Source organism: Anabas testudineus, chromosome 5 (genome assembly GCF_900324465.2).
Source record: "Anabas testudineus chromosome 5, fAnaTes1.2, whole genome shotgun sequence".
NCBI classification, from domain to species: Eukaryota; Metazoa; Chordata; class Actinopteri; order Anabantiformes; family Anabantidae; genus Anabas; species Anabas testudineus.
Genome location: NC_046614.1, coordinates 6,971,944 through 6,988,457, shown reverse-complemented (window position 1 = coordinate 6,988,457; position 16,514 = coordinate 6,971,944). Strand labels below are relative to the sequence as shown.

Sequence of the window (16,514 nt, the reverse complement as noted above, 5' to 3'; positions counted from 1 at the left end):
TTCTTCCTGACCTCCAGAGTCATCTTACACACCACCATGCGGTGCTGTCTGGCTACACTCTCTCCTACCACCACTTTGCAGTCACTAACCTCTCTCAAATGACCTCGTCTACATAGGATGTAGTCCACCTGTGTACTCCTACCTCCACTTCTGTATGTCACTCTGTGTTCCTCTCTCTTCTGGAAGTAGGTGTTGACTACAGCCATTTCCATCCTCTTAGCAAAGTCCACCACCATCTGTCCTTCCAGATTCCTTTCCTTTACACCAAACCTGCCCATCACCTCCTCATCACCTCTGTTGCCCTCACCAACATGCCCATTAAACCCTGCTCCAACAAAAACTCTCTCTCCTCTGGGGATACTCTCTATGCCAGGGGTATTCAACTAAAATTGTAAGAGGTCCGGTTACACAATATTTTTTACAAGCAAAGGTCCAGAAAATTATAATGTCTAAGTATTTACTGCAACATATTATCAAGTAGCCTGCATGTAATCAATACTTGACTGTCAAATCAAATTAATTCAGTACAATTCAAAAACCTTTTGACTAATTTATTGTTATGTAACATCAAACTGAGCATGTGGCTCCAGATCCTGGTGGACTGGTCATACTGGGCTCTGAGACTAGCAACTTTCTGTGATCGCACTTCAGATTTGAGTGGGTACGTGTGTTCAAAACCTTTGTGTTTTGTCTCATAATGCCGGTGACATTGGCTCTTTTAATAAGAGCCACAGTTTCTGAACATAGCAGACACTGGTTTATATAGTCACTGTCCCCTCTTCTCTTTTTGGACATTTCTATATTTATCTCTTCCTCTTTAAGTCTCACCATCCTTTTATCAACTCTTACCTCTTATCTCTCTCCTCTCTGTCGTCTGTCTCTCTCTCCTCTCTGTCGTCTGTCTCTCTCCTCTCTGTCGTCTGTCTCTCTCTCCTCTCTGTCGTCTGTATCTCTCTCCTCTCTGTCGTCTGTCTCTCTCCTCTCTGTCGTCTGTATCTCTCCTCTCTGTCATCTGTATCTCTCTCTCTGTCCTCTGTATCTCTCCTCTCTGTCGTCTGTCTCTCCTCTCTGTCGTCTGTCTCTCTCTCCTCTCTGTCGTCTGTCTCTCTCCTCTCTGTCGTCTGTCTCTCTCCTCTCTGTCGTCTGTATCTCTCCTCTCTGTCGTCTGTCTCTCTCCTCTCTGTCGTCTGTCTCTCTCTCCTCTCTGTCGTCTGTCTCTCTCCTCTCTGTCGTCTGTCTCTTCCTCTCTGTCGTCTGTCTCTCTCTCCTCTCTGTCGTCTGTATCTCTCTCCTCTCTGTCGTCTGTCTCTCTCCTCTGTCGTCTGTATCTCTCCTCTCTGTCGTCTGTATCTCTCCTCTCTGTCCTCTGTATCTCTCCTCTCTGTCGTCTGTCTCTCTCCTCTCTGTCGTCTGTTCTCTCTCCTCTCTGTCGTCTGTCTCTTCCTCTCTGTCGTCTGTCTCTCTCCTCTCTGTCGTCTGTATCTCTCTCCTCTCTGTCGTCTGTCTCTCTCCTCTCTGTCGTCTGTCTCTCTCCTCTCTGTCGTCTGTATCTCTCTCCTCTCTGTCGTCTGTCTCTCTCTCCTCTCTGTCGTCTGTATCTCTCTCCTCTCTGTCGTCTGTATCTCTCCTCTCTGTCGTCTGTCTCTCTCTCCTCTCTGTCGTCTGTCTCTCTCCTCTCTGTCGTCTGTATCTCTCCTCTCTGTCGTCTGTCTCTCTCCTCTCTGTCGTGTGTCTCTCTCTCTCTGTCGTCTGTATCTCTCTCCTCTCTGTCGTCTGTCTCTTCCTCTCTGTCGTCTGTCTCTCTCTCCTCTCTGTCGTCTGTATCTCTCCTCTCTGTCGTCTGTCTCTCTCCTCTGTCGTCTGTCTCTCTCCTCTCTGTCGTCTGTATCTCTCCTCTCTGTCGTCTGTATCTCTCTCCTCTCTGTCGTCTGTATCTCTCTCCTCTCTGTCGTCTGTCTCTCTCTCCTCTCTGTCGTCTGTATCTCTCCTCTCTGTCGTCTGTCTCTCTCTCTCTCTGTCGTCTGTCTCTCTCTCCTCTCTGTCGTCTGTATCTCTCCTCTCTGTCGTCTGTCTCTCTCCTCTCTGTCGTCTGTATCCTCTCTCTCTGTCGTCTGTCTCTCTCCTCTCTGTCGTCTGTATCTCTCCTCTCTGTCGTCTGTATCTCTCTCCTCTCTGTCGTCTGTCTCTCCTCTCTGTCGTCTGTATCTCTCCTCTCTGTCGTCTGTCTCTCTCCTCTCTGTCGTCTGTATCTCTCCTCTCTGTCGTCTGTATCTCTCCTCTCTGTCGTCTGTCTCTCTCTCCTCTCTGTCGTCTGTCTCTCTCTCCTCTCTGTCGTCTGTATCTCTCCTCTCTGTCGTCTGTATCTCTCCTCTCTGTCGTCTGTATCTCTCCTCTCTGTCGTCTGTCTCTCTCTCCTCTCTGTCGTCTGTCTCTCTCTCCTCTCTGTCGTCTGTATCTCTCCTCTCTGTCGTCTGTCTCTCTCTCCTCTCTGTCGTCTGTATCTCTCCTCTCTGTCGTCTGTCTCTCTCTCCTCTCTGTCGTCTGTCTCTCTCTCCTCTCTGTCGTCTGTATCTCTCCTCTCTGTCGTCTGTCTCTCTCTCCTCTCTGTCGTCTGTCTCTCTCTCCTCTCTGTCGTCTGTATCTCTCTCCTCTCTGTCGTCTGTCTCTCTCTCCTCTCTGTCGTCTGTATCTCTCCTCTCTGTCGTCTGTCTCTCTCCTCTCTGTCGTCTGTCTCTCTCCTCTCTGTCGTCTGTCTCTCTCTCCTCTCTGTCGTCTGTCTCTCTCCTCTCTGTCGTCTGTATCTCTCTCCTCTCTGTCGTCTGTCTCTCTCTCCTCTCTGTCGTCTGTCTCTCTCTCCTCTCTGTCGTCTGTATCTCTCCTCTCTGTCGTCTGTCTCTCTCTCCTCTCTGTCGTCTGTATCTCTCCTCTCTGTCGTCTGTCTCTCTCCTCTCTGTCGTCTGTCTCTCTCTCCTCTCTGTCGTCTGTATCTCTCCTCTCTGTCGTCTGTCTCTCTCTCCTCTCTGTCGTCTGTCTCTCTCCTCTCTGTCGTCTGTCTCTCTCTCCTCTCTGTCGTCTGTATCTCTCCTCTCTGTCGTCTGTATCTCTCCTCTCTGTCGTCTGTATCTCTCCTCTCTGTCGTCTGTCTCTCTCTCCTCTCTGTCGTCTGTCTCTCTCCTCTCTGTCGTCTGTCTCTCTCCTCTCTGTCGTCTGTATCTCTCTCCTCTCTGTCGTCTGTATCTCTCCTCTCTGTCGTCTGTCTCTCTCTCCTCTCTGTCGTCTGTCTCTCTCCTCTCTGTCGTCTGTATCTCTCCTCTCTGTCGTCTGTATCTCTCCTCTCTGTCGTCTGTATCTCTCCTCTCTGTCGTCTGTATCTCTCCTCTCTGTCGTCTGTATCTCTCCTCTCTGTCGTCTGTCTCTCTCTCCTCTCTGTCGTCTGTATCTCTCCTCTCTGTCGTCTGTCTCTCTCCTCTCTGTCGTCTGTCTCTCTCTCCTCTCTGTCGTCTGTCTCTCTCTCCTCTCTGTCGTCTGTATCTCTCCTCTCTGTCGTCTGTATCTCTCCTCTCTGTCGTCTGTATCTCTCTCCTCTCTGTCGTCTGTCTCTCTCTCCTCTCTGTCGTCTGTCTCTCTCTCCTCTCTGTCGTCTGTCTCTCTCCTCTCTGTCGTCTGTATCTCTCCTCTCTGTCGTCTGTATCTCTCCTCTCTGTCGTCTGTCTCTCTCCTCTCTGTCGTCTGTCTCTCTCCTCTCTGTCGTCTGTATCTCTCCTCTCTGTCGTCTGTATCTCTCTCCTCTCTGTCGTCTGTCTCTCTCCTCTCTGTCGTCTGTCTCTCTCCTCTCTGTCGTCTGTATCTCTCCTCTCTGTCGTCTGTATCTCTCTCCTCTCTGTCGTCTGTCTCTCTCCTCTCTGTCGTCTGTCTCTCTCCTCTCTGTCGTCTGTCTCTCTCCTCTCTGTCGTCTGTCTCTCTCCTCTCTGTCGTCTGTCTCTCTCTCCTCTCTGTCGTCTGTCTCTCTCCTCTCTGTCGTCTGTCTATCTCTCCTCTCTGTCGTCTGTATCTCTCTCCTCTCTGTCGTCTGTCTCTCTCCTCTCTGTCGTCTGTATCTCTCCTCTCTCCAACTTTCTCTCATCTACTGTTGAGTCGCTAATTTTCCCGCCTGTGATCCACAGAATCGATTGGCTAAGTGAAGTCACGTGGGATGGCTTCACTCCCATTCAACTGGCCAATGCGTTCTCGCGTCCACTAAATAACTACCGTAACTATCTCAATAGCTGCGCCCTTTAAAATTATGTTGTCCCGCTAGATATGAAATCAAAACGTTTGGTTTGGTCTGTAGCTCCGGGTCCGTGTGGGACAGCTTCTGGGTCCGGATCCGGACCGCGGTCCGCGTTGTTAGTGACCCCTGCTCTAGAACATTGTTCACAAACTCCCCCTTCAGGATCACTCCTACCCCGTTTCTCTTCCTATCCACACCATGGTAGAACAGTTTGTATCCTCCTCCAATGCTACGTGCCTTGCTGCCCTTCCACCTTGTCTCCTGCACACACAGAACATCTACCCTCCTTCTCTCCATCATGTCTGCCACATCTCTGCCTTTCCCTGTCATTGTGCCAACGTTAAGAGTCCCTATTGTCAAACCTATGCTCCTTCCTTTTCCTTTTTATCAGAATTGCTGTCATTAATGCCACTTCGCCAATTTAGCATTTTTCCGACTGAAACAGTTCACATTACAGATATCTGCAATGTGAATCATGTCTACCTTGTATATGTTAAATCTGCTTGCAATATGCAGATGGATGAAAACAACACGAGCGACAGTGGGTGGTGTACCACTTTAAGAGTTATCCACACGTCATAAACACTCTCTTTATCACTCACTGTAGAGGGAGAGGCACCGTTGTTTTCCAGGCATGTCTGTGTTGAGGGGACTCCTGCTCCTGTGGCTTTCTGCCTGTATCTGGCTTCCAGTTCGGGCTCATGATGCTCTGGTCATTTCCAAGAGAAATGCTCTAACACAGGTATGAAAATAAAAACATACTTATGTGCATTCACACTTCAAATGGATGACTTTTTCTAACAATAACTTTTTAGGTTTCAACAGAAACCATGTGGATGAGGAACTACTGAAGCCAAATGTTGCTGTTGTGTAAAGTTCCTTTCTGGTGTAAACCACAGCGTTTTTGTGGTTCACAGCAGAACATTTTTTTTTTTGCACAACACTTTGAATCACAGTCAGATTGGTATCTGATGTTCTTGTGTGACAATGCCAATACAGGAGTTAGTTAAACATTGGACTAAAATGACATTACTGCTTTGTTAAAGAGCAAAATAGCAAGTGGTAATAGCAAGGGTATCATTTGTGTCACAACTTGCATGTAAAGAATTCAAAGTAGAACTTGTAAAAGTACTACTTTAACAAGAAGTTTTTTTCTACTGCACTAAACTGCAATAGACCAGAATACAACACTCCTCCAAGATACAATGCACTTTAACCAAGACCAAGCTGTTATGGAGACAACTGCTCTGCCAATCTGTGCAATTTGCAGGTTGCTTCTTTCACTACTCGCTTTCACTTTCAGTATCTTTTTTTTTATTTTATATTTTTTTTTTGCTTCCCTAGTTTTTTACTTGCTGCCTCAGGCTGAACTTCAATAATTGTGCACGTTGCTTTCCTGGCAGCCTTTATACTTTCCCAGAGGCTGAATTGCCACTCCAGTTTGACAGATTCTCAGTGATGCCGCCTGCTGCTGCCTGTTTATTCCTGTCAGCCCGTTAGCGGTGTGACTACATAATTCCCACAGATCTGCTGATTTCCGTGTCATGTTTCTGGGCTTGTTACAGCAAAGCTTGCTTAATATTCTTGAAAAACCTGAACTCAAAGACAGTTAAATGAAGAGGCAAAATGATAGCCACACTAATTACAGTACTTAATATATATATAATAAACACATTTTAATGCCTCGTGGTAAATGTTAAGATAGCAGCATTTGGTGTACATGTCTTTCCAATTGTGTATTTTTGAATATTTATGTATTTCTTTCTGTTGTGCTGCAGGAGACTGGAGCTGTGGGCACCAGGGCAATGAAGGTACTCTTACCAACAAAAATATACACTAGAAAAGTTATGTCTAATTTGAACTGAACTAAACTGAGTGCTTTTGTCACTTTCTTTTCCACAGAAGAGAAGCACAAATTCTGTAGAAGTAAGGAACAACATTTTATATCAATAAATTATAAAAATGAAAAATCACCTAGATAATTTATACCAAACTGTTTCTGAAACATGGATACATGGATAGTCCATGGTCACGACTTAACAGGCCTCCATCTAACAGTAGTGTTTGCGAAATACAGTCATCTGCCCCCAGTTTTGTGTCTATTGTTATGTAATTAAAATGAGGGATGCGTTGTTTCTTGTTTTTTTTTCAGCATTTGATTTTTTTTGTGTATGTGTGTTTACAAGAAAGTGACCTGTTTTTGTTTTGGGAGATGAATCATTTAGAAAAGTTTCTCTTTACATCTGATCCAAAGTGCAGTGACCATAACAGGCTGCCTGTCCCTTGGCCATGGTCTTACTTAACTGTTATTCAACGTGATGTTAGATTCTATGTGGTTCTAATTTATTGATGTTGATACTCTAGACATATCTTACTGAGCAAATATGCTTAGTTTCCCTTTGTGTCCATCCTTTAAGATGGTGGAGGTGCAAAGTATTACAGTCCTCTGCACAGTGACGTCTCGTTTCGCCCACACCGTCATGACCTCCAAGGCTCTGAACAAAGCAAAGTCCTCCCAGGAAATCTTCTTCGAAGTGGAGCTGCCCAAGACTGCGTTCATCACCAACTTCACCATGTCAGTCAAAACCCAGTATTTTATGAGAGTGAGCATTGATCATACTTTTGTCTAATGTTGACTCTTGTCTTTGCATCAAAGGGAAATAGATGGTCAGGTACATAATGGAGAAGTAAAGGAGAAAGAGAATGCCAAGCAAGAGTATGACCAGGCTGTTTTCACTGGACAGACAGCTGGACTGGTCAAGTATATTACACTGGAAAAATATGACAGTATGGTTTAAACACATGGTGCTGGTGATGGTGTGAATGTCACAGTGATACATGTTCATCATTGCAGGGCTTCTGGAAGAAAGATGGAGACCTTTTCAGTGTCTGTCAGCATCGCAGCCAAAAGCAGCGTAACCTTCATTCTGATCTACGAGGAGCTTCTTCAGAGGAAACAAGGCCAATATGAGCTTTTAACTCGAGTTAAACCCAAACAACCTGTGCAAGATTTCCAGGTTCAACACACTTACTACTTCCTGTACATGTGAATTTGACACTGTTCTATACTACCTTTCAGAGGGAAGTATTACACTTTTTACTTCACTACCTATATGAGAGCTATAGTTCTTAGTAACTTTACAGATTTTTACTATAAAATGTGTTTTGTTAATTCACATGAAGCTGTAATCATCTGACAAAAGATGTTACGAACAGACAGCTAACAAGCAGACCCAGTAGCAGAATAACAAACGGAGTGAGATTTCCCAATAAGTAAGATCCAAATACTCCTCCGGCACCTTAGACAGGTCTGGACAGGACTCCAGTACAGCAATAACAGAATCCAGGTAGAGAGAGGCTGCAGCTTGGAGACGGGTAGTTAGACAGGGGACCAGCCCAGTATACCCGGTTCACAATTCAATGTGTGGACTATGTTTAGAAGTCAAGTGGCTCCAAGAACAAGAGGCGGCTAGAGGGATCTGTGACAGTTTACACTAACCAATTTATTGTATAAGTAAACTTTCAATTTGCAATGTGCTGCAAAAGTGTAGCTCCACACACTTGAGTGTGTGCCTGCGGAATGTGTGACAGGCCTGCCAGCAGTAGAGATCAGTTACCTGTTGAAAATGTAAAGATCATAAGAAAGAGAAGAATCAGACAACAGCCGTCACAGACTGCACAGCAGCTGAAGTCTTAGTCACATGCAAAACTGCATCAATTAGTAACCTCAGTTACAGAACTATGATAAAGTGTAATTAAAGGAAAGGTGATATACAGTAACAGAGTGGTAAATATTCCTCTGTCCCAACTTTTGAGTGTGTTTCACAAATCAAACTCTAAATTTGCCTAAGTTTACAAAGAAAAAGTAAACCAGTTGTAAAGGTTCAAACAAATCAACAACTCACGTTTTGTTAATCTGGATAATTTGATGCCATCTCTGACCACTTGATATATTTGTATAAACCAAATGATGAACCAAATGATGAACCATACAATCAGGAAATTGATTGAAAGTGATTACAGTTAAAATAAGCTGTACCTGAGCCAAACTGAAAACGAAAATTATTAATTACTAGAATATGACTATACCGTAATAATAATCTAACAATACAACATATAACACTGTAATAATCACAGAAACCCTTTTTCTGCATTGATTCCTGTTAATTTACGTATATTTTCCTGACTCAGTATTATTTTGTCTGTTTGTGGTAACAGATTGTGACATACATCTATGAGCCTCAGGGGATTTCTTTTGTTGACGTCAAAACGACTTTCCAAACCAATGACCTGCTCCCCAAGGTGCAGAAAACTGTCAGTGACACAAAGGTGAAGACAGCATTTTTGTTTTTCTTCTTATGTACCTCATGAGAACCTAGTGATACATACATTATCTGTCAAATACTGTTTATTGTAATGAGTCTCTCTGTCTCTGTCTCGCAGGCATTCATCTCTTTCTCACCAACATCTGCAGATGGAGAATTCATCATAAATTATGATGTGAAACGAACAGAGATTCTGGGTGAAGTTCAGGTCAGCTTACAACTAGGACTTCACAGCAGCACATAAGAACCACATTTTATTCCTAATCACATCCTTTTTTCCCCTTCAGATTGTGAATGGATACTTCGTTCACTTCTTTGCTCCCCCTGACCTGCCCAGGGTCCCAAAGAATGTGGTGTTTGTGATTGATAAAAGTGGATCAATGGATGGAAGAAAGATTCAGCAGGTGAGAGACTTGTGTAGAGGTAAGCTCTATACAGTAAGCATGTGTACTGTACGTCTTCAAATGCAAAACTGTGAATCTTTGCAGACCCAGGACGCATTGGCCTCCATTCTGAAAGACCTCTACGAGGAAGACCACTTTGCTCTGATAATGTTTGATAGCAACATTGTGACCTGGAAGAACTCTCTCACCAAAGCAACGAAGGAAAACATTGACGAAGCCACTGTGTCAGTCCAGCAACTAAGCACTGGAGGAGGTAAAAGAAATGGCACTACATTTAATTCCAAATGCTTTGTTCAAGCTCCTGATTATCTACAAATTGTTTTTTACATATATATTTAATAATAGTATACTGTATGTATATCAGCCTTTATTCAGTCCATTCTCTATTCTATCAATAAGGTAGAAAAGTAGTAAAAGACAGCTGTCAACAAGTTGTATGCACCAATTTTTAGGGTTCAGGTTGAAGAACAGTGGTTTAGTTTAGCATAAAGACATCTTTTTCTCATAGTGAGGTTGTCAGGCAACATATGGAGTTCAGGAATTCACTGTCACTGCCATGGCCAAGAAATGATTGCAGTCATAATCCCACATAAAACCACAAACTTTTTTATAAGCTATAATGCATTCACATTAGTGAGCTTTTGCTTTTTTAGGTGCAACAACTTATTAACAGGGTCAGGCTAAGTGATTCCCTGTAGGGGCCTGATTTACCAAAGCCTTGCCTGTACTTAAAAACCTAACAATCAAAGGATATCACTTGATCATTGATGGAAATGAAATGGATGGAAATGAATCATCTACCTACAGTGGACTGAATTCAAAGACTGAATTTATGCTGAAAAGCAAAGTGATACCGTTCTCTACAGCTCCTCCAGACCCTTTCACCAGCTTTTACGTGTGCTCAGGGTGAACATACTCTCATCTGTGAAAAGCACAGGGTGCCAGTGGTGGACCTGCAAATTCTGGTGCTCCATCCGAGCTCCATGGTTCTGTGCAGTGAGCACAGGGCCCACTAGAGGTTGTCAGGCCACTCTCATCGAGTCTGTTTCTAATTGATCGGAGACATTCACACCAGCAGCCTGCTGGAGGAGAATTTGTAGTGCTGTGGCAGTGCTCATCCTGTTCCTCCTTGCAATTTCATTAATACCAAAGCAGCAGAAACTGGAACAACCCCCTGTGCTACTTAACTGACCAGAATAATATCCCAGAAGTTTAACTGACTTGATGCTGAATGCTGTTGAGCAAACTACAGGCCACAGCATTATGGAGGGCATTTGCGGAACACACCCCAATAATTAGTTACTGTGCACCCTGAACCACAGGCCCAGCATTTGGCAGTAACTTTTTAAATAATTAAAGCATCATGGCACCTTAACATTTGGTGCCTCCACAGCAAAATGTGAAAATGAATTCTTTAATAAGCTAAGCTAACTAAGCTAATCTAAAAAAGCTTTTTTCCAGAACACACATCTATATTTTATGATAGAACTTTCCATGTGAAACTATGTCATTGCTTTTTAGCCACCAATATCAATGATGCTTTACTGGGGGGAGTGAGCATGCTGGTCAGAGAGAGACAAGATCAGAAGCTTCTAGAGAGGAGTGCAGATATGATTATTTTACTGACTGATGGGATGCCAAACCAAGGTGAGTAATTTGATATTTTATTCTTGAAGGTCATAGGTCACCATCAAGTATAGCTAAAATAGTAGTACATTAAAGTATAGCAAATAGTCAGTGATTAATTAAAAAATAAAAGCTTTTTTTCACTGTAAATAAATATAGTTGTGTCAGAGAGAGTTTAAAAGATAGATGCTGACAAACTACTAGAGTTTTATTCCAGTCTCATACATGATATGTGCATTAACGCATGCAGGGGAAACTAACCTCGCAAAGATCCAGGAGAACGTGCGTTCTGCCAGTGGAGGGAAGATGACTATGTTTTGCCTTGGATTTGGAAATGATGTGGATTACGCCTTCCTGGATGTCCTCTGCAGACACAACAAAGGACTGGCGCGCAGAATTTTTGAGGGTTCAGATGCAGCTTCTCAACTCAAGGTAGAGTAAAAATCAAACTGATTTGTAGCAAGTGGAATATCTATGCAAGTTTGCTTTTGCACCTCAAAAGGAATTAGGTCAGCCCTCTGTTGTTCTTCCAGGATTTCTACAAAGAAGTGTCCATTCCTCTGCTCTTGGAGGTGGACCTGCGTTATCCTCAAAGTGCAGTGGACTTCTTGACCAACAACCACTACAGTCAGTTGTTTAACGGCTCTGAGATTGTGGTGGCTGGTCAACTGAGAAACAACGATAGGGATAACTTCTTGGTGGAAGTGTTTGCCTACGGGGTGAGGAGTAGACAGTAATTGCAACAGTTGTGACATGAATAAGATAGCATGTCTTGAGTGTGGTGAATAAACACAGTATGTACTAATTTTTGCATAAGACAGTTCCCGATGCCATTTGCCAATAAATTTTGTAAATATTGTACGTTCGTAGTCTCCCTAGAATAAATCCTACTGATTGATACCTTCACTTTTCATCAAATTTTATAATTTGGTCAAATTTCTATTTGCCTTAAAAAAATTGCTGACATTGCTTATGATAACATTAAATGTAAATGTAAATGGTCTGTACTTACTGAATATAGCGCTTTTCTACCTAACTGGTACTCAAAGTGCTTTACACTGCATCTCATTTACCCATTCGCACACACAAGCACGCACACACTCACACACCAATGGCAGGGTATCTTGCCCAAGGACCCTTTGACATGTGACATGTAGCATGCTCTACCTATTGAGCCACAGCCACCCCACACATTAATCTCAGCACTGTGCAGCCTTATACAGCCAAAGCTGTAGACACTTGTCACTAAATAATACTACTAATATCGTCTCCTGTTGGTAATATCCAAAATGAAATCCCTCCACTTCCTCCAGCCTGACAAGGACTTCAGGATGCATGGAGAGGTCACTGTGGCAGACTGGGGCGTGGTCTACCCCAAACAGAAGCTTCAACTTTGGGGATTTCACAGAGCGATTATGGGCCTACCTCACCATCCAGCAGCTATTGGAAAAGAGGTCAGTTCACCTGCTGTATCTCTACCAAGATCTGAAACTGTAACAGATCACTCTAAGAAACTGTTCCAATAATTATATTGTGCACTTTTATTGCGCATATTAACTAATTTTAACTAATTTGATCTCTCTCTCTTTTTTTTAAACCTTGCAGTGACATAGGCACTCAGCAGGAGAGAGACAGTATATCAGCCAGGGCTCTGAACATATCCATGCGGTACAGCTTTGTCACCCCGCTCACCTCCATGGTTGTCACCAAGCCTGAAACTGAGGAAGGAGACCACAACTTTCTCCTTGCTAATAAACTGACTGAAGGTAAGAGGAATGTGATCAGTTTTCTTTAACTGGTTAAGATGCTGTTTCTTCTGTTTGTGCATAATGTTATGTTACACTTATGTTACACCACCCACATCCATCTAATGGTCCTGTTTTACAGACCAGCGACAGGAGGAAGAGAAAGGCAATGGTAGGAAACTCTTTTAATTGAATTACATGACGTACTCGATACTGTACTCTGAACTTCCATGATACTGATGTTAATGTAAATATGACTTGTTGGCTTGCTGGGACTAATGTCATAGCTGTACATGGCATGCCATGTGGTAAACTTTCCTAAATTTACACTTCTAGTCTAATTGTCACTCAAGTCTTCTATTAAAATATTGTATTGCTAATACTTAGAAGACATTACCCAAGATCCAGCAATGTGTTTTCCTTTTTCGCTAAAATGAAATTATCACATTTAAATGAAAGGCTATCATATTATCAAACTAACAATAATTACCCATTATAAAAACAAACCTGATATATATCTGAGTTTGACTGTTACCTGTACAAATTTTTCAAGATGGAGTGTTCGTAGAAGTATCTAGATCCTTTACTTAAGCTAAATTACTAATACCATTGAAAATACTCCAAAACAAGTGTGTGACAAATGTCCTGCATTTAAATGTTACTTAAGTAAAAATAAAACAAGACAATATACTGGCCCCAGTGATTGATTATCTGTTTATACTTATTCATAGTTCAGAATTATTATCTGGTAAAGATCTGGTGCTAGTTTCAACTTTTATTTATTCATTATTTTAATTTTAACTTTTATTCTCTGTCATTACAATAGGGTTTAAATATAACAGGGCCCCGCATCGCCACCGCGGCATGTCCAGATCTTATGAAGCTATGATATATCATAACGCCTTCTCCTGCTCACCTGCTGTTCATCAGTTCATCACCCACCTGTGCCTATGTACTGGTCTGTTATTGTCCATTCTCCATACAATTGTTTGTGTACCATAGACTTCCAGTTTTACCTACATTGTGTTGCCTCATGCCAATCATTGACAGCTTGATTTGCCTCAGCCTCTGTCTATGCTCTTTGCTCGACCAAGACTGTTATGTTAGAAGCTTGATTTAGTGACTACAACTCTACAAATGTAGTGGAGTAGAGGTATAAAGTAGCATAAAACGTATGCACTCAAGTACAAATACTTGTACAATACTTTGGAAGATCAGACCAGATCTTTCTCCTCCCTTAATGACAGCACATTTAAGAATTATCATATCATGAAACTCAAAGAAGACAACATCAGACTGCTGTACACTGAGGAAATGTTTCATGGTGGATAAATTGGTAATGTGATCCAGGGAATTCTTTTAAAAGTTGAATGTAGCTAAAACCAAGAATGTGTGTATTTTTAGTCCTTTAAATACTTTGATACCATAACTGAGTAACTTTTTAAATGTAAACAAACTGTACAAGAAAATCCAGCAGTGTCTTTTTGTCTAGGACAGTTATAAATGGCTTTACTTATATTCCTGCCATTACTATGATAAATCCAAAGAAGATAAGGTATATCATTTGTATTAGCTTGCATTCCTCATTGGAACCGCTTTTAAACTGTATTGTTTTATCATTTTTGTGTGTTTGATGCTGACTTGTTTTGTCTGTGCTCTGCTGCACAAATCATTTGGGGATAATAAAAGTTTTATCAATAAACCAAATTGAGTAAAAAATACTTTGTTACACCTCTTCTGTTTCGGTACATTCTTGTAAGGGTTCACATTCAGGTAAGCAAACAAGTTTTCGATACATGTATACATGTATCACTTATCAAAATCTATGAGTTTGTGGCAACTTTTAGTCAAGATTTGTCCATGTTGTTGGATTTTTACAGATGATTCGACTCCTCGCAGCAGAAAAAGCACAGATGCTGTGAAAACTACTAATGGCTAGCTCTGATCCACAGCGTGTCCCAGCCCAACAGGCCCTGCTCTGACTCTAATGTCTGCAGTTTTGCTTTTGCTTTCAAAAGAACATAGACAACATTTCCACTAGGTTTCATTAAGGTATTAGCCAGTGTTTTACTGATGTGTTGAATTGAAGCAAGAGAAATAAAAACTGACATGGGCCAAATTTTTGCACCCATGTCATTTTTTTTGCAACAACAACCTGAGCAGTGTCAGACCCTTAAACATTTCAGTGTGTAACCCACAAAATTCTCATTGATGCATTTTCTGATGGAGCTAAAACTGAATGTGAGGACGTTGCTGCTCAGCTCACGGCTGTAACGCTACACTTTGACCACAGGTGGCAGCACTGAGCTCGTTCCGCTCAGTTAAAGAAGATGCTGCAACAAAACCTGAAGTTTGACGAGCTACAAAGGTGAGATTTGTGCTGGACTGGGTGTATTTACTTTTCTTTTTACAGACGAATAGACTACAAGGGTACCAACATATGACTGTGACAAATACACCCTGGCTAAACTTATTAAAAAGCGTTTGACTACCGCCCGCAACAAGCTAGTGGTTATTAAGTTTGAAGTTTAAGCTAACCATAATGTGTCCTTTCTTTTGGGGTAACCGCCTCATATTTAGGTTACACGACACTATATAATCATCTTTTTGGGTTTTAAAGGTCAGTAAAATGTTGACAGGTGCCTCACCTGAGGACCGAGGTCAAACAGGAGACACGAAGCTGTCGAGTACACATGTGGAGGGAGGTACACCATGTTTCAGGATGTTCTGCAGAGCTTAATAATTAGCCACATGTTAATTAGCTCCCCTGTTACATGTTGCTTTATTGTAGAGCTGTAAAGTGTGCAGTCATCTAAACCCATGTACACAGCTACAGACCCATCAGTCATGTATTAAGCTGGGCAGAGGTGCAGCTCTGTTTTAAGGATCATTTTCATTTCTATTGCAGTCCAGGATTATAATAGATGTCAAAGCTTTATGATCTAACCTAATGCCTTATCCCATATAACCTCTTTTCTTTCCAGTCACTTGGCTCTTTGGAATCCGCCTGTGTCATTTGTTGTTCATGAACAATTTTAGCTTAAGCTGCCAACAACAGACTCCCAGTAGCTGTTCAGAGATAGACATTGCTCTCTCTGACTCTTTGACGAGAGCCCACAACATTTTCAGTTCAGTCCCCCGAGTGGTCTTTCTGTCATCTTTTACAGTGCATCCAGAAAGTATGTTACAGCCTTAATCTAAAATGGTTTAAATGCACTAATTTCCTCAACATTCTACAAAAAATACCCCATAATGATAATAATAATGATTCGATGTCTCAGTGACAGTGTATCAGTCTGCACTATAACAGGACCTTGAAATTAAAAAAGATAAATTCAGCCATCGTTCATTTCATTATTTATATCTGTGTTTTTAAAAGTCTTCTGTGTCTTCATCACTTTTCAGTAGTCTCGTTTCACCTGTTTATTAGAAAAATACACCTTTGTTGTTTTTATTAGTCCAAAGAGAGCAGCTTAAGTAATTCTCCGCTTAGCTCTGTGCTTTTTTTTAACCTAAGCAGAGATCAAATGGAGGTAAATTAGAAAAACCCATGACGTGTATGTGGAGTCATCATTTTAGAACAATAAAGATGTAAATAATGAGCTTTATATTATTCTTTTTTAATGCTGTTTTTAACTTCACTGTCTACTTGTAAGTACAGACGTGGACACATTTATTGGCACCCTTCCCTTAAAGAAAGAAAAACGCACAAAGGTGAAATAAAACTGACAAAAGTAATAAATAAATAACGATTTGCTACAAATTAACTCATGAAAACCAGACATTGCTTTTGAGTTGTGGTTCAACAGATGTTTTTTAAAAAAAAAACTAACTAATGAAACTGTCCTGGACAAAAATGATTCTCTTAATTTAATATTTTGAGGCTGCTCACTGCAACAAAGGGACTTCTGCACCTGTTGACAGGTATTCTGGTCCACTCCTCGTGAATTAGATCAGGACTCATAGAAGGCCACTTCAAAATAGTCCAGTTGTTCTTAGCCATTCTCAGGTGTTTTAGCTGTGTTTTAGTTCATTATCCTGTTGGAGGACTATTACCATAACCAAGCGTCCTCCGTGTTTCACAGTAGGGTTAGGGTTAGGGTTGCGTCTGGCCCTCTAAGTATCATTTCCAAAAAGTACCACT

General features: G+C 41.9%; 1 pseudogene; it reads left to right on the top strand.

Annotated features, from left to right (window-relative positions):
• Positions 1-4,669: 4,669 nt before the first annotated feature.
• On the top strand, positions 4,670-14,070 carry LOC113154415 (annotated as a pseudogene).
• Positions 14,071-16,514: the final 2,444 nt, after the last annotated feature.